Source organism: Papio anubis, chromosome 8 (assembly GCF_008728515.1).
Source record: "Papio anubis isolate 15944 chromosome 8, Panubis1.0, whole genome shotgun sequence".
In the NCBI taxonomy this organism is placed as follows: domain Eukaryota; kingdom Metazoa; phylum Chordata; class Mammalia; order Primates; family Cercopithecidae; genus Papio; species Papio anubis.
The window spans coordinates 57,607,555-57,626,332 of NC_044983.1; the positions used below are offsets into that span (position 1 = coordinate 57,607,555).

The 18,778-nt window shown below is 37.0% G+C and overlaps 1 long non-coding RNA gene across 10 annotated transcripts in view; it reads left to right on the forward strand.

Moving 5' to 3' along the window:
• LOC101013960 overlaps window positions 1–18,778 on the forward strand; it is a 93,666-nt gene that overhangs the window by 39,556 nt on the left and 35,332 nt on the right. For 6 of the 10 annotated variants that reach the window (XR_001905574.3, XR_001905570.3, XR_002523827.2 and 3 more), the window contains 2 exons: window positions 7,772–7,801; window positions 11,759–11,849. This is a non-coding gene — a long non-coding RNA (uncharacterized LOC101013960). Of the gene's footprint in view, window positions 1–7,771; window positions 7,802–11,754; window positions 11,867–12,943; window positions 13,347–18,778 lie in introns of those variants that run through there. The other 4 variants (XR_004185829.1, XR_002523825.2, XR_001905573.2 and 1 more) reach the window with 4 other exon arrangements.

Below are 18,778 nucleotides of genomic sequence, written 5' to 3' on the forward strand. Positions count from 1 at the left end.
GGCTAGAAAAATGACTCCATGTCACATTCAATGCCTCCTTTTATGTTCGTGTTTGACAGAGAGTGCACACATTTAGGGTCTGTGTAGTGGGGAAAGTTTAAAATGGCAAGGCATATTTCACAGTTACTTTCCACTGGCAGATGGTGAAAGACGGAGCTATCAAATTCTAATCTCAGACAGACCTGAACTTGAATTCTTACTCAGACAACACTATCTGTGTTCACTTAAACAATTTATTTAGATTCTGGTCTATAAATTAGGGGGTAACAATAGTACCAGTTTCACTTGACTGTGGTGGGGAGGATAGAAGACAATGCATAGAGGTATAACACATGTGCTGCAAAGTGTGCCAAGCATCCAGAATGTATTATTCCACTTACTGTTCACACCAGCCCTAGAAGATCAGTACTGTTACTACCACAGATCTCAGAGGAAGATACTGAGGCACTGACTGAGACACAATCAAATCTTGGTATACAAGGAGGATTTATATGTATTACTTGACTAAAATTATACTAATAATCAATGAGCATTACATTGACCCTGGAATTAGGTTGAACACATTGCATGGATTTCTAAATTAATCTTCACCTCATCCCTGTGCAATACTACTGTCGCTCCCATTTTGCAAATGAGAAAATTGAGATTTAAAGGGATTAAGCTATATATCTGAAGTACTAGAGCTAGAAAGCACAAAAATCCAACCTACAAACCCAGGAGGTCTGATTTCAAGGACTGTAAAAGTAACCTGTAGTACTATATACTCATTCTGGCCCCTTACTTTATACACAAATGACTAAATTAGTGAAAGGGGATGGATTTGACAGAGAAGTAGGTCATGAAATAAGAAGGCAAAGAGCATCCAGAGTGACTTTAACTCAATTGAGTACACACATATTAATCTTCAAATAACACTGCACCAGGCTTTTAAGACACACAAAGTAGTCCCACATGTAGTTGACCAGGACACCTTCATTTTGTAACCTGGATGATTATTTTACTTACAACTAAGAGAGTGTTCCATATAGGGGGTGTGGCAGGAAATCCCATACTAAGCTTAGGCAACTACTACATACTTGGTGTAAGGGCAAACAAGAAATAAACCTGACAAGCAGAAAAGGACAAGAGAAGTCACCTGTCTCAATCTTGGCACTGGATGAGGGAGGGAAAACAAACCTCATCTAAAAATTTAAAGTTAGTACTCACTCATCTTTGTGTTCTGAATATACACTGTAAGTTTAATTTAAAGCGGTTTCAAATTGATAGTTTCGGACCGAAGCAAACTCATATACTCTCTACAAGAACTCACTGCAATTCAAGCCTATAATAATTTTATACTGCCATTTATTGTAAAATGTATTCTGATTTCAGAGATGTTAAAATACAAAAAAAAAAAAAAAAACAAAACCACACATCAGAATGGATGAAAGATGATATGAGATGCAGTGCCTGCCCTAAAAGAGCTTAGAAGCATCTGAGTTCATGTGATCGACAAGATAAAACACAAACAACACAAGTTATTACATAAAAGTGTAAAATTAGTTTTGAGATGTGTAGGAAAATGAGAATTCAAAATTGGTAAACTTCCGGGAAGAACAGTGAAGTGGAAAGTCTTTATGGGAAGATAAGACTTGATCTGGGCTTTGATACCTGGATTGGGTTGCAACGCAGGAGGGAAAGAGGGGATACATATACCATGTAAGGTGTGGAGTCCGATTTAATGACAATATTTTTAGATTGGAGAAAGCGAGGAGACCACTCCAGCTGAAACAAAGAGCTTGTATTGGGTAGCAACGGCAGGCAAATTTAGAAAATCCTACTGAGAAGACATAATAGAATGCCCTTAAGGAAATGCCAAGCTAAGGAATTAGGAATGGAAATCATATTCATTCAATCACTCAGTTAGCTACCTGAGCAATCTTCAGCCAACCAACAAACATTAAGCAGCTGTAAATGCCAGATGTGCTGAGACCTAAGTGTAAAATGGTGAATAACACAGCATTTTGTCCTCTAAGTTACAGTATTTTAGTTGAACAGACAAAAAAATTGCGACAAAACCACAGTAAGACCTATTAATTTAATTGCAATTTATTGAGCAACTGTTATTTTTCCAGGTAATATATAGGAAATTTATATATTACATTTCAAAACAAAAGTTTATCCATTTTAGGGATGACAGATTTTTCTCCACTCCTTAGTATCTCAGTAAAGATGGATTCTATAACTTACAATAGGTCTTTGATTACCCAAATTATGGGATGTCACAATTATAAAATATTCAAAATCCTGGAAAAAGACTTTGCAACTTTTTGAAAATAACCAAGAAACTTGTTGTATTTTGATGTTAAGACAAATACATTGAATGATGAAGTTTCAAGTCAATTAGTATCCTCAACTCTATGTAATCTCTGAGGTAGAGTTTGCTCAGTTATTTTGGAAACTTAGCTGAGACATGGAAAAGCACTGATGTAACACATTATCTGTAGCAAATCATTAGTATGTATCACCAGTGTCATTAAGTTACAGCCACATAATTATAGATGGTGAGACAAATTTACATTAATTTAGTGAAAGCTGTGGTGTGGATTCAAATTCCTTCCAGTACCATTAGAGGCAGAAATGTTCTTTCCCTCATTGCTGATGGCACAGGACTAGCAGCTCTCAGATGCATCCCTCTGAGGCTGTCATCCCATGAAAAGAGTGGCCTCACCCAAGATTATGTCACCTTCCCAGGAGCAGCTCACCTCCAGTGACTAGTCCATGAGGGCTAAGAAGACCTATCACCCTGGTCCCAATTCAGGATGGCTCTGAAGGGTCATCTTCTCTGCAAGATAATGGAATTTACTTCCAATTCTCTGTGGTAGCCAGAATCATGGCCACCCAAAGATATCCATGTCCTAATCTCTTGAACCTATGAATATATGAAGTTAAATGGAAAAGGGGAATTAAGTTTGCACATAGAATTAGGGCTGTTAATCAGCTGACTTCAAGATAGGGATATTATCCTAGATTGTCTGTGTAAACCCAATGTAATCTTAAAAGTGAGTTCTTAAAAGTGAAAGGGAATCAGAAGGGGAGATAAGAGTGATAAAACCTGAGAGAGACTCAACCTGTCATCCCTGGATTTGAAGATGGAGGAAAGGCAGAGGAGCCAAGGCCAGAAACCTCTAGAAGCTGGAAAAGGCAAAGAAAGTGATTCTCCCCTAGTTTTCAGAAAGATATTCCCTATCTGACTAATTTGGCTTCCTTCCTTCTTTCAGGAGTGTTGATTCTGAATGTATTTCCTAATCAACTTAGTGCAGTAAATCTGTGTCTCAAAGTCTTGTTCATGTGGTACATAACCTATAACAGAAACACATATTAGGCTTACATTTTTCTACTTAAATTATAGATCTCATGTTAACCTAATAATTGATAACACTGCTGAAACAAAGGCACAGTTTAGTCGCAAATTTGCAGTCTGATCCCTCAAGCTATGAGATATCATAGTCAAGCTATGAGATATCATAGTCAAGAATGTGACTGGCAAATACTGCAAGTCAGGTGAATCAGAGGCTGCTATGGTTTGAATGTTTGTGTCTTCTTCAAAATTCACGTTGAAGCAAACCCCAATGTGATAGTATTATCAGGAGTGGCTTAAGGAGATGATTAAGTCATGAGGGTGGAGCCTTCATGAAGGGGATTGGTGACTTATAAGTGAGTTGGAAGGCACTGGCCAGGCCCCTTGTGCCATTCTGTCTCTTCTGCCATGTGCCAACATTCAAGGCACCATCTTGGAAGCAGGGGTTGGTTCCTCATCAGACACCAAACCTGCTGGCACCTTGACCTTGGACTTCCCAGCCTCCAGGACTGTGAGAAATAAATTTCTTATATTCATATATTTCCTGGTCTAAGATATTTTGTTATAAGAGCATAGAAAGACTAAGACATAGACCTAGGTCAGCTATGTCAGGGAGGCACAGGCCAGCACCATAGGCCATGTCAGCTAGGGGTCATTTTGGGGAAAATCTCTAGGGCATGTCTTAGGAACCCAGTCCAAGAGATTGTAAACAGAGGATTAAGAACCAAAGAAACTGGTCAGTATGTTTCCTGTGTGAAGATACTGAAACTGGTATGTAAGAGGCAATTAGTAAATGTTAGTTCCCTATTTTTCCCCTCATGCAGATATCAGAGAGACTTCTCTACTGCTTGGGACGCTTGTTCAGGGTACAATTTCCATAGCAGCAAGAAAAGGAGTTTTTGTTTCTGGATACTTTAAAGTAAATAAAGCTATTATAGAAGGCAAAATAAAAAAATGTCAAACAATTTCTCTTTTCATTTAAAAACAAAAACAGAATAACAAGCCCCAGATGCATGTTTGAATATAAGTACCCAACAAATGTGCTCAGCATTCCACCTGCCAATGCAATGTATGGTGTGCAGTAGAAATAGGGGGTAAAAGCTCCCATTAGTGTCACTGAATCTGCACCCTAGGACCTGTGAGATGTAGGAAATGCATTAGGCACAAAATGTGTTCATTTGAGCATTTTTCTTGAGATGTCCTGAGGCTTTTTCACATTATGTACAAAGCACATAGCCTTCTGCAGTATCTTGAACAGAATCATCCCAGTACCAAATGGACTATGGTGATGACCTAACTAACTTAATCCATGTTGTGAATTGATCTTATGTTCAAATTATCCCAGTCCCTAAGAGTGGGATAGTGGCTGTGACATTTGCTCAAAGAGGTTCAGAGAAAGAGATTTCTGATGCACACTGGGCTTTCCTTCTCTGTGCTCCCTAATTACAACATTTTTAACTCTTGGTTGTGTATTGTATTTGTGATGTATATATCCATTACCTAATAGACTTAAAGCACCTTACCATGAGGGTCTGAGTCTGATTGCTTTTCAACAAAGCAATTTCCTATGTCGTCTTGCACAGCAAATGCCTATTGAGTGAAGAGGAAGAGCAATTTGGGTTGAAAGTGGTCTAAGTAAAAAGCACAATTCTGATTGTGGTCTATATATGATGCTAGGTATATTTGATGAAGCTGAGATGATATGATCACCTGCTCCTATGGGGAACTTCCTACAGGTCACCATCACCTCCTGTATCACCATTGCCTAATGGTCCTGAAAGTATACCTCACAGCTTTCTATGGGTGAGGGAGGGGAAGTGATAGCTGTTAGCTCAGATTCACATCTGTTCTAGCCCAACAACGTTTCGGGACCTCTGACTTCAGTGTTTACTCCAGAGATGTTGTAGGCATCTGATTCACCACTGGTGGAAATGTTGTAAGCCTGGCTTCCTGCAATTGATTTTTCCTAGTGCCTACACAAACCAACCTATAATGCTTTGGGAATTTAAACAATAATTTGACTTTAGTATGATATAAAAGTGATCACTAGAATAAAGGAGTCAGCAAAAATGTTAGAGTTATGGTGTACGATAAAATTCAACTTTATAGTCATTAATATCTGTATTAGTGTGCTCGAGGTACTGTAACAAAACACTATAGATTACAGGATTTAAACAATAGAAATTTATTTTCTCACAGTTCTGGAGGCTGGAAAGTCCAAGATCAAGATTCTGGCAGGGTTCAGCTCTTCTTCGAAGGGCACTCTTCTTTGCTTGAAGACTGCTTCCTTCCTGCTGTGTTCTCACACGGCTGAAAGAGACTGAGCTCTGTGGCGACCCTTTTTAGAAGGCCACTAATCCTATGGAATAAGGATGTCACTCTCATGCCTTATTCAACCTTTATTACTTTCACAGAAGCCCTATCTCTAGCTACAGCAACAATGAGGGTTACAGTTTCAGCATATGCATTTTGAAGGGACATAACATTCATTTCATAACAATATCCATTAGGTTAATTTGGAAATAATGATTTATTTATACATAAAAAGAATGTTGAATTGTGAAATATTTTATAATTTACAGAATTTCAAGAAGATTAGTAGTTATGACTAGTTGGCTATTGCTACACATACTTAAAAAATCATTTCACGGACGGGCACGGTGGCTCAAGTCTGTAATCCCAGCACTTTGGGAGGCCGAGACGGGCGGATCACGAGGTCAGGAGATTGAGACCATCCTGGCTAACACGGAGAAACCCCATCTCTACTAAAAAATACAAAAAAAAAAAAAACTAGCCGGGCAAGGTGGCGGGTGCCTATAGTCCCAGCTACTCGGGAGACTGAGGCAGGAGAATGGCATAAACCCGGGAGGCGGAGCTTGCAGTGAGCTGAGATCCGGCCACTGCACCCCAGCCTGGGCGACAGAGTCAGACTCCGTCTCAAAAAAAAAAAAAAAAAAAAAATCATTTCACATTTTTACTGTGCTTTTCAGTTTACAACACTCTTCCTTATATATTGTTATTTGAGTTTCATTGTTTTTACTCTCCTGTCTTAAGAATATGGTATGTTTTGTTTTTCACTCTACACTATGTAACACAGAGACTTGCCCAATACAGACACAAAGGAAATATATACTATAATAAACTAACATCTTTCAATAAAAATCAACACAATTAAGAATTTTAATTTTCTCCATCTATCAAAACTTTGGCACTGCAATAGTTTTAGAAATAAAAGGAGAACAGAAAGTCCCTCTTAATATGTTCTCCTAGTCAATACATGTTGAAAAGGCATTGGTGTTCAATTCACAGCAACATGGTGTTGAATCCTATGTTTATTACTAATAAGATATTTGACCTTGAGCAAGTTGTATGACCTCTTTGAGCTTAAGTTTCCTTTACTCTAACTTAAGAATCATACTATTTGCCTCACGTATGTTTAAGGAAGATAATATAGGTCAAATGTTTGACACTTTGCCAGCTGTGGGCACTCAATCAATTAGTTTTAAGTCTCTTAATGAATTAAGAAGAAAATGTTAGTAAGAAAGTCTGCTTACATGGCACATAGGAGAAAAAATAAGATTCTGCCCAACTAGTTGGCTTTGATATATAATAGGCCAAAATATACAAATATATTTCAAATTGACAGAATTTCTATACCAAAAGATTCGATTGAAGAAGATATTTATTAAAAAATGAGTTATTCAGAAAAGAATACTAGTCACAAAACAGAGATAGAGTCACTGTGGCACATTTGAGCAGTGCCTACCTGAACATTGTTCTAGAAAGAAGGTGGCCAGGCTTAGAAGATACAGGAATTTTTCTCTGAAAGTTTGATGTCGCTAAATATCTAAATCATAAAACTGGTCATCCCGTCCCAGTTCCATGTGTACAAGGAAACCTTTGGATAATAATTTCGCTCTCTTTGTAGTTTGGTTTTATGGGGAGAATGTGTTTAGAGGATGCAAGTACTTGGCCCTCTTGGCCAATAACCTTTCAATTTAAAAAAAATCAATTGGATTTCTGAATAATACATTAATGTCATACCAACTCAGCGTGAGTCAGCATTTCTTGCTTCATCCAATAGCTCTGGGGCACACAAGATCAAAGTTCTGTAAGGGAAAGAAACTAGAACAAGCAAGGTCAACACCAGCTAATTTTGCTACATAATGCCCTAGTCTCAAGAGCATAACACATTCTACCTGACACTTTTTGGCCATGAGTGGAGGATAAAAGATATTTATAAATCAAGTTCTATAAAATGAAGAAGAGTTTAGAAGATATTCTGTAAGTGTTATAATACTGCTAAAAGAAGTGAAAAGAAGGGAAAAAAAGAATTTAAGAGAATATGTATTAAAATTTCAATCGTTATCATAAAGTAACTTCGTTGATCAGTTATCCTTATCAACTAAGTTAATTTGTTTTGCATTTCAGACTTTGAAAACTAGGATATTCTAAACTCAGGTAAGATATATTTACAAAAGTTGCTTAGCAAGGATGAAAAAGAAAGAGAAAGGTTGTGTTGAGTAATTCACGTTTCTGAATGTGATGATCTAGATATTGAGTAAAATTAACTAAAATATTCTGAAAATATTAAAAAACAGATCCTTACCATAATGAGCTTCTGCCGGTCTACCTCATCATGAGGCACATTTTTTGTTGGCTGGTATTATAAGCCCTGTTTACAAAGTGATGAATGGTGAAGATAAAGTTTACATGAAACTTTTAGATGTCATTATTATTCCCTTACAATAGCAATGTGATAGAGGATGACTGGATAATTATTGGTTGCCTATGAAACTGTCTTTCCTCCATTACCCTTTCCAACAGTCCTGATTTTCTTTTGAGGATTCATGTGCTTCTGCGGAAGCTGTGCCCATCTACCATTGCTGCGGGAGTGGAGCAAGTGTTGTAGGATTTTCCAAGAAGTAGATTTTATTGCTCTGGCTACAGTGTTTACTTCAGGGTTAGACATGTGATGTAATTCAATTGAATTGAAATTAACCTCCAAACTTTTGCTTAGAATTGTGGGACATAGGCACATTACCCTTATCCCAATGACATAGTGTATAGATGTGAGGGCTGGGAGTGGTGCATCAATTTTTAGTAATAGCAACACAAATAAAAAACCCAAGAGAATTAAACAGACTTACAGCAGGGGTGTCCAATCTTTTGGCTTCCCTGGTCCACAATGGAAGAAGAAGAGTTGTCTTAGGACACACATAAAATGTACTAACACTAACGATAGCTGATGAACTAAAAATAATTGCAAAAAAATCTATAATGTTGTAAGAAAGTTTACAAATTTGTGTTGTGGCATGTCCAAGTTGTCCTAGGCTGCATGTGGCCTATGGGCTGTGGGTTGGAGAAGCTTGACCTAAAGGCAAATAGCATCAAAATTCTAATAGTCAAGCCGTGTCTAACAATAGACTTACCTCTGTACATTTCACTTATATAAGCTATACATTCTTATTTATTGTTTAAGTAAGTTGATTTTATTGTTGTGTGTGATATAAAGTATCCATGCTAATACAGAAATATACTGAGTAGTTTTCAATATGAATAGATTTTCATCACTCAGAGATGAACAGAATGTTTTAAGCCCACATCAGCTTTTAGAGTTATCATTTCACTGAGCACATGTTTTTAGAAAATATTTTAACAATTTGGACAAACTTCTACTATTGCATGTGCTTATCAGTACTATCAAGTCAATAAAATCTTGGCACTAAAATTTTAGTTTTACACAGTTTAATCCTAAACCACTTTGCAGTGCACATAAGAAAATAACAGAATGTTCTTGGTCATAAATAAGTTTCTTAAAAGTACAAAGGATCTCACGCCCTGCCCCCACACCAAAATAAGAATAAAAACCTCAGTTCACCAAGATACGTGGGATATGAGGAAGCCTAATTGTATTTTGTCTTGTTTTGGTTGAGCCCCCTACATATTTACCACACATATTCAACATTTCAAATTTTTGAGAATGAAGGCAGCATACTAAAACAGTTTATATAAAAATGAAAGTGTCAAAGAAAACATGATTATATTTCTCAGATGCTGCACGAACTCTTATACTCTCTAACACCTGTCATACCACACCTTCATTATTCACAAACTTAACTGTGAATATTCATTTTTTGAAGACTGGGCCGAATACACATTCCACTAGGATTTTGGTTACCACCTTTTCCATAAGATTTGGAATCACAATTTAGTACCACTTAGGGTTCTTTGCCACAAAAACCAGAAATGAACTCGACTTGAGCAAGAGGGATTTGCTTGTGAGAAAGCATATTGGTGTGTGTTTGTAGGGGTGTGTGTGTGTGTGTGTGTGTGTGTGATCACATATGTGGAGATTCATAGAATTAATATGAAGTAACATACCAGGTTTGAATACAGGAAGAAGCCAATAGAGAAACAGAAGGAAACATACAAGCATATAACAAGAAACAGGAAACAAGAAGCACAATAACCGTCTCTAACCATTTACAACAGCCTGGGCAGGAATCCCCACTGCCTATAAGAATGATGAAATACCTCCAACCTCCCCCTCCCACCACCTAACTTGGTTAAGATGAAAATTCCCAGGAGGTAGGGATCATTTGGTCAAATAGTGGAAATGTGTAGGGAAAGAAAAGATCAGTTTTATTTGGCTTGTGCTTCTGCAGTGAAAAGCAGACACTTAGAGTCACTCTTCCCAAAGGAAATCAGGGTAATATTAGAAAGAACCATGCACTCTATCCAGACAAAATGGCACAACTGGCAACTATATTATCTATAGTACAAGGATTCACAGTAATTTGTTGCTCTTCATATAGACATATGTTGTTAAAGGACTAAGCAGCATGATTACTATTATTTTGTTTGTTTGTAAAGCAGGTCAAAAGATTAAAATGTTTCTATAAATATACAACTTAAGTGTAAAATGCCACTACTCTTCTAGGCACAATTTTGGGAAAGAAATTTCTTGGAGATAATATTTGTGATCCTGTGTAATTCTTTGAAATATAGTAGGAGGAAAAAGCTTGAGATTGCAAGCATGTGTGCCATATTCTGCCACTTAAAAAGACTGGCTCTCATCAGTCTCATGTGAATAACAAAGAACAGCCATCCTAAGAGCAAAAGATAGACTTCTTGAATCCACCTTTGACAAGGTGTATGAAGTTAGTTTATTTATTAAAAATGCTTTTATTGGAAATATCACAGTGAGAAAAAATGAGGCAGTGTATTTATTCCAAGTCTTCATAAGGCTAGTTTTCTAGTAAGGTATGGTGGTTTATTCTTCCCATCTGCAAAATATGGCATGATAAACTTGATTGCCAAGTACCTTGCCTTTGCTGTATTGATTGTTTGAAGTTAAGCAAAGAAGAAATATTTCATCCTTAGACTAAAAGCTCATGGACAAAAGCTTTCGGGTTTGCTTCAATGGTAGCTAAGAGGCACAAAAGAGATGATAGGTTGAGAAAAGGGAAAATGCATCATTGTTCTTTGACTATGAGTGCATATCCTTAACACCACAAAGAATAGTCATAGAAGAGAGCAATCACACTTTTCTATAATGCAGCCCTTTGTAAATATAATTCATTGGTGCAATATCTAAATACTCAGTGGGTTCTGACAGTTTCATCCATCACAATACAGGCCTCACCATGTCACTGCCTCAGACTGATAAATGCAAAATGACAGTCATTCATCCGGTGGGATAGAAAAAGCCAGAGAAAATATAACGTGAAGTCACTTATGCCATTTGATATAGCTTTGCAATGTCTATCTTTTCTCTCGCCTATCTTTCGTTGTGTGTGTGTACATGCCAGCATGATTTTACTCTTTGCATAAATATATATAAGACAACACATTTCCCTAAAATAAAAAAGTATGAATTAAGAAAGATTATAGCTACATTATAATGGATTCAGATTCTGCTATGACATAAATAGAATTAGTTAAAGATTAAAGTTAGAATGTAAATGCCACTTCTTAACTTTTTCTGTTTCTTGCTATTGAGGAGCACAGTCTAAAATTTGTAGGCAGATAGAGTATAAAAGTAATGTACAATTATGGCACTTATTCTAATTTTTTTCTTTTATACAACAATTCTACAAAAATAATGACTATATGTACACATTAAAGGAAACTTTTTGTAGATTTACTGAAAAATAGGTATTAATAATATGGGTATTGACAGCTGTGTACCATTAATTTAAAAATTAAAAAAAATAAAAATAACAGTAAACTGAAACTCTCCATTCTCTCATCTTCCTTTTCCTACGTTTATTTTTAAACAAATTGTACTGCATGCATCAATATCCATTAGGGTCATGTGTTGACTTAGCAATACATTTAATTATTGGTTTAGATCTCTTAAGATGTATGGAACCTCTAATATACATATTTTTGTTTAATATGTTACTGAGGAAGACAGCTCAAGTGATAGAAATAACGGGACAGGAAGTAAGAAGACAGTTCTGGTCTCAAGTTCTTCTCTGACAGCTCACAAACTAGTTAATATGTAAGTTTGAAATATGATTTCTGTATTTTATTGCAAATTTCAAATAGATATTTATTTCCAGCTTCATTGAGGTATAACTGACAAATAAAATTATATAAATTTCAGTTGTACAATATGATGTTTTAATACATATATTATTGTGAAATGATTGCAGAAATCAAAATAATAAATATATTCTTCAGCTCACATAGTTATAATTTTCTATTTGTGGTGAGAACATGTAAGATCTATTATACTAGCAAATTTCAAGCATATAATACAATATTATTAACTATAGTCTTATTGATCAGGTAGATCAAAAACTTTGCAGCTTTTAAGCCCCAGCTCCTAGTAATCACCATTTTAATGTCAACTTTTGTGAGTTTAACTTCTTAAGATGCCGCATGTAAATGAGGTCATGCAGTTGAAGGAAATAAAAATATTTCATGCCAAAATGTCTTTCTTTAGCATATTTTGAGGTGGCTATTCAGAGGGCTTGAAAATGGAATTAGCCCTGAAATGAGTCTTTTGTGGGGCATACATTTTAAGGAAAAATCCTCCCCTATGAAAGTAAATTCAAAAATAGGGAAAACTGACTATTACACCAGATGAACAGATATCAGTGTAAAGACACAGGAAGCACAAAAAAGCAAGAAAATATGATACCTCCAAAGGAATACAATAATTTTCTAGCAATAAATCTTAATCACAAAGAAATTTTCAAAATCTAAGATAAATAAGTCAAAATATTGATTTAAAAAAAGCTTGGCCAGGCATGGTGGCTCATTCCTGTAATCTCAGCACTTTGGGAGTCCGAGGTGGGCGGATCACCTGAGGTCAGGAGCTTGAGACCACCTGGGTCAACATGGCAAAAGCCCGATTCTACTAATAATACAAAAAATAGCTGGGTGTTTGAGATTTTTTAGCCATTATTTCTTTAAAAAAGATTTCTGCTCTTTTCTTGGAATTTCTGAATACATGCGTTGGTTCCTTTGATGGTATCCCACAAACCACATAGGTTTTTATTTATACACTCTTTGATTTTTTTTTTCCATCTGACTGATTTCAAGTAACCTGTCTTTGAGTTCATAGATTTTTTTCTTTTGTTTGATTAGGGAAAGACCTACTATTGAGATGTTTGAAAGCTTCCTTTGAAGCTCTCTGCTCCATTTTGGATTTTATTCACTGTAGTCGTCAGCTCCAGAATTACTGTTCATATCCTTTTTATGATTTGTATCTATTAGTTGAATGTCTCATTTCTTCGTGTATTGTTTTTGTGATAACATTGAGTTGTCTATCTGTGTTCTCTTGGAGCTTGCTGAGCTTCCTTAAAACCATTATTTTGAATTATTTGTCAGGTAATTTGTAGATATATATTTCTTTGGGGTCAGTTATTAAAACATTATTCCATTTCTTTGGTGGTGTCATGTTAAATTTTTTGTTGTTGTTTCTTGAAATCTTGAGTTGCCTTCTTTGCATTTCAAGAAGCAATCACTTCATTCAGTTTTTACTGACTGGCTTTGAGAGTGAAAAATCTTCATCAGTCATCCCACTTAGGCATTGTGGGGGTCTCTTAGATCTTTTCTATGGATGCCCCACTCCATTTTTCTTTATCCCTTTTGGGGAGAAAGTATTGGTATCATATGCCTTATCTCCATCCCACAAAGCCAGTTGTTTCCCACGCCCCCCCCCCCCAAGGAAGTGCCCTGAAGAGTTCAAGGTCAGGTGATTTTCCTGAATTTAGTAGAGTTTGATCTAGGTGTCTGTGTATTGTGTATGATTTTTGGAGACTCACATATACTGTCTTCAGGGGAGCACAAAGAGTTCTGCTTATGAAAAGGAGGGGCATGCAGAGTGCTAGGGGCACATGTAGACCACCTGGGGTCTGTAGTTAACCTGCGTTTTGAGGGTGGTGGTCTGGACTCTTGGTGGAGTTTGCGAAGTGGTTAGTAGAAACCACAACACTTTATTGAGTTCTGTGTTCCATTGCCCTGAGTGCCTATTCAGTTTTTCTTCTCCTAGCTGCCTGCAAACTATTGAGTAATCCCAATTCTCTCAGTTTTCTGGATGGGATAAGACAGATGTTGGCCTCCTCGGTAGTGTCCCAAATGGCTAGGGAGACAGGGTGCTCATTATACTTTCACTTTCGCCTGTGAGGTAAATTAAAGGCAAAGAGGGTCTCCTGGCACAGCACTGAGCTGTGCTGCTTTGGTGGAGGGGTGATGAGGATATAGTGAAACCGTTCTCTTACCCTCTTCAATGTGTCTATTCATAGATTAGAATAGACACCTATAAGGTGCTGGCATCTCTCTACCGGCCTCCTTTTCTCCCTCAAAAGTACTCTCATCCTTGTATAGTTGTCGAAATTGGTGTTTGTTGGGAAGGAGAGCTGCAGACTTCTATTTTGCCATCTTGCCAGTTATTCCACTAGGTTTTTATTTTAGAAATTATTAAAATTTACACTATAAAATATTTAAGGATATAATTTTGTTCATTCATTAATTATTTACTCAGGTTTGGCTGATTGCAAAATATTTGGGAACATACCAAGGAAAAAGACAAACACCATGACTTCTAGAAGTTTAATTTCTAGTGAAGGAGACAAAACTGAACAAAAAAAAGAGTGATATTATTTGTGATAGATATATGTGTGATGAAGAAAAATAAAACAATGTAAGGGGAGGGAAACCCTTGTGTAATTCTTGTCAGGGCAGACTTTCTTCAGGAAAGGAAATTTGCTAGAGGAAGACTGTAAGATAATGAGGGGGAAGAGAAGAGAATTTCAGGCAAAGGGGAAAAATTCTGGAAGTCATTTCTATCTTGAAAGAACATAATTTAACAGAACTTAGAAATGTCTGTGAACTACATAAATAAATGCCACTCAACCACAATAATTGTATCACCACCCCAACTTCCCCACAGACCAGCACCTTCTCTCATGCCATCTGCCACGAGAGGAAACGCGACTAAAAGGAAGTATGAATGCAATGAAACAGAGTTCTAAATCTAACATAGTTAAAATATTGGACTCTCGAAAATTTTACAAAAGCACATGGACCTTCCCAACACCTTGAAAAGGGTCTGTGCAGCGTGGTGACCTGAAGCTTAAGCTTCATTTATTTTTGGTGAATCCTCTTTTAATCAAAGGTCAGTTTGTTCTTTTCACCTTTTTCCCAGGTGAGGAAAAAATCAGCATTTAAGTACATTGTGTGAATTAAAGGATTTTAATTCTAACAATGGGAATTCTGACCAAGAATCTCCTAATACACCAAGAAAGAGCCAGTGGGAAAAAAATGACAAATTCTATTTTGAACATGTTCATTTCCAGCTGTCTTATTAGACACCTAAATAAGGATGCCCAACTCTAGAGCTCAGGGAATAGCTGAGCTTAGAGATGCATGCTTTGGAGTCAACAGCCTATAGACAGCATTCAAAACCAAATGCTGGATAAAATCACTTTTGGGCTTGAGGGTAGTAAGAGAAGGGCAAAGGACCCAGCACTGAATTCTGTGACACTCTGACATTAAGTCATTTATTTGTCTAAGATAGGAGCAACCGTGTTGCTTTTGCATGCTCACAGAAATGCAATAAAAAGAAACAAAAAAAAAGAGATAATTTATGAAGACAGACCATGATCGTAGAAGCAATGGGCTTGGACTCGGTAACAAAATGGTATCCATTAGCAAAGTTAGGGAGCTGGCCTGAGACAAGGACAAAGGAAGTTCATCCATTATAAAAGGAGGTAAAGTGGAGTGTGTAGGTATATAGTGTCAAATATAGGGTACATACAGTATAGTGAAGTGAAGGGAATTATCCAAATAATCAGAAACTCATTCTATTTCTACTAATTGCAATTCCCTTTAGGCACATGCATGTTGCTCCACATGACTATTAAAATTCTCATACCTTTGTCTTTATCTATTGATCTATCAGGGTATCAGTCTACTTACTTCTGGTTTTCATAGTTGAATATAGAAATTCTTTGAAGGCAAGAGTTATCCATTACTGAGCATTCCTCCAAACATACACATACACATGTTTTTCAGTGCTTGGCAGATTTTACAGAAATGTAGAGGATAATAACTTCCATTATTTTATCAATATAAATAAATCAGTGTTTGGTTATCTACTAGAAGACATGCTCTATGAAGGCAGGGGCTTTGAGTGATCTGTTAACTGCTCTATCTCCAGCATGAAGAAGAGCCCAGCCCATTAAATATTACCTGTGTGTGTATACTCTTCAATCTAAAGACCGGATATGTGGACTTTTAAGACTATTGTAAACCAGGTCCACCTGAAGGGTAGAAGGAAACGATGACTCTTGTGAGGAAAGTAGTAAAGAAAAAGAATTTTAAAGGGAAAGAGAATAAAAACAGTGAAAACAGGGATTATGTTACAACTAGTTTAGGAGTGGTTGGTGTGTCTAAAAGAAATACTTATTTCAAAGAAATAGAGAAAAATGTTGTAAAACTCAGCCCTGGCTAGGGAATGGGAAAGATGAAGTCTGGAAATGCTGAGAACACTGTGGGAAATTCTGAGAACCAAGGTACATTTTACCATCTCTCATTGTGTTTTCAGCCGGTAAGGCTGAGGACCAAGGTCATGATTTGTAGAAACCACAGTGAGTAAATATGGCAGCTCAGTATGTCTGGGTAAGGAGGGGACAGTGTTAAGTGCTCTTCACCTAGTCTGGACTCTTGTGTAGCATGGAAAGGATCAGAAGTTGTTGCTTCCTTTGAGCGAAGGGATGGTTTAAGCGCTGGGGAGCTTTTAGAGGGGCTCCTGTTGGCACAAGTAAAATGACCCTGAATAGAAGGGTTGATGGACAGGTCTCTCAAGGCTCACACAATTACGTTGGTGGGTGAAATATAGTGATGAGAGTTGGAGAGAGGCCTACTTAGCCATGAAAGGTGCTGGCCTCCCAGAAACATGGCCTGGCTGAGCAAACACATCTGGAGCTACAAAAGCCAGGATTTGAGCAAGAACACAGGCAGAATGCCTTCTTTAAGACTGGATAAACCAGATTTTAACATACATATTCAACAGACAGTAAGTATCAAAGACTTGGTACAGAAGAGATGAGCCCAAGACCTCCTATGAGACCTAAGATCCCTTTCTTCATCCTGATATCAGGAGGGTAAGAAGCTTTTCCTACTGCTAACAGCCATCTGGGCAATCAAGAGGGTAAAAGGGGAGGAACAGGTCTGTTAGAGTGAGACTCTACATCAGTAAACTATTTGAAATAACCTGGGAGACTGCTAAGTTTACATCTCCCTTACCCTCTTGGTCTCAGCCTAGGGAAGTCGTGGCTGGTGAGGAGGAACTGAATCAGCTAGAGAAAATAGCTTTTGCTTGTGTGGGAGTTTTGTTGTCTTCTTTATTTCTGAAGAAGACATTCAGTCTTTCAAATTCACAAATGGGTTCTTTTGCTTGATAAATTCTGCTGTTGATGCTCTCTATTGCTTTTTAAACTTTCTGTAGTGGGATGAATTCTGAAGAATTCTGTTCTAACATCTTGCTGATGTTTATCTGACCATCTTTTGCCATCAGATGTGCCTGTCACAGTCTCCACCAGAAGGTTTATCTTACTACAGAGTCCAGATGCATTAAGGCTGTGTTTGAGCCATGATCTTCCTCTGAAGAAGAAATGAAGAAGAAATTTATATCTTTTTGGATATAGGGTTCTTAGTTGGCGGTTTAATTACTATTTTTACTTCATCATTTTGTATATATCATCACAGTTTCTCCTGGCCTATAAGATCTCTTCTGAGAAACTTTACGTTCTTCTTACTGGAATTTCATTAAATATTATTTGCATCATTTTTCTCACTGCTTTCAGGATTTTCTCTTTGTCTTTGTTTTTTGATAGCTTGACTATAACATGTCTTTGTATAGTCTTGTTCGGATTGAATTTGATTGGAGGACTTTGACCTTTCTACACCTGTACTATTTATATTCCTCTCCAAAATTTGGAAAGTTTTCTGCTCTTATTTCTTTAAATAAGGTTTCTACATTGTCTTTCTTTTCTCTTTTATATAGTCTTATTATTCTAACACTTTCCCATTTGATACTGTCCTATACATCCCATAAGCTTTCTTCATATTTTTTCATTCTATTTTTCTCCTCTAACTGTATATTTTCAATCTTTCACTTTCGCAAATTCTTTCGTTTGATCAGTTCTGCTATTGATTCTCTCTATTGCATTTTAAAATTTCATTCATTGTATTTTCCAGCTTCAGAATGTCTGTTTAGTTTTAAAAAAAAATAATTTCAATCTCTCTGTTAAATATCTTATTTTGGTCATTTATTCTTTTTCTAATTTCAGTTAATTATTTCTCTGATTTTTTTCAGGTTATTAAGCTTTCTTAAAACAATTATTTTTAGTTATCTATCAGGCAATTTGTTTATCTTCATTTCTTTTGGAGTCAATTATTGTGAGATTATTGTTCTTTTGGTGGTGCTATGTCTCCTTGGATTTTCATATTTCTTGTTGCCTTACGTTAATGTCTGCACTTTTGGAAGAAGTAGGGACTTATTTCAGTGTTTGAAGTTGAAGAGCAGCTTTGTCTGGGAAAGCCCTTTGCTAGTCAGCCTGTCCAGAGATTCTGGACAGGTTGTCTGGTATAGTCCAAAGGTGAGTTTACTGCTGGAGTCCTCAGTCAGGCTGACCTCGAGCCTGGGTCAGCAGGTAGGTGGCCTGATGTCTGAGTCTGCAGAATTGAGGCTGAAGCCTGGATCCACTAAGGTGGACCTGTTAATTGAGTGTGTGGAGATGGACCTGGACCCTGGGTTCACAGGAACTAAACTGGTGCAGGGATGGCCTTAATTCTGAGTCTGCAGGGACTGACCAAGATCTGGGATGGGCCTAGTGCCTGGGATCACTGGAATGGACCTGGGCCCTGAGTCTACACGTGCTGGCTTGGAGTCTGCTTTCACATGGGGTGGTCTTG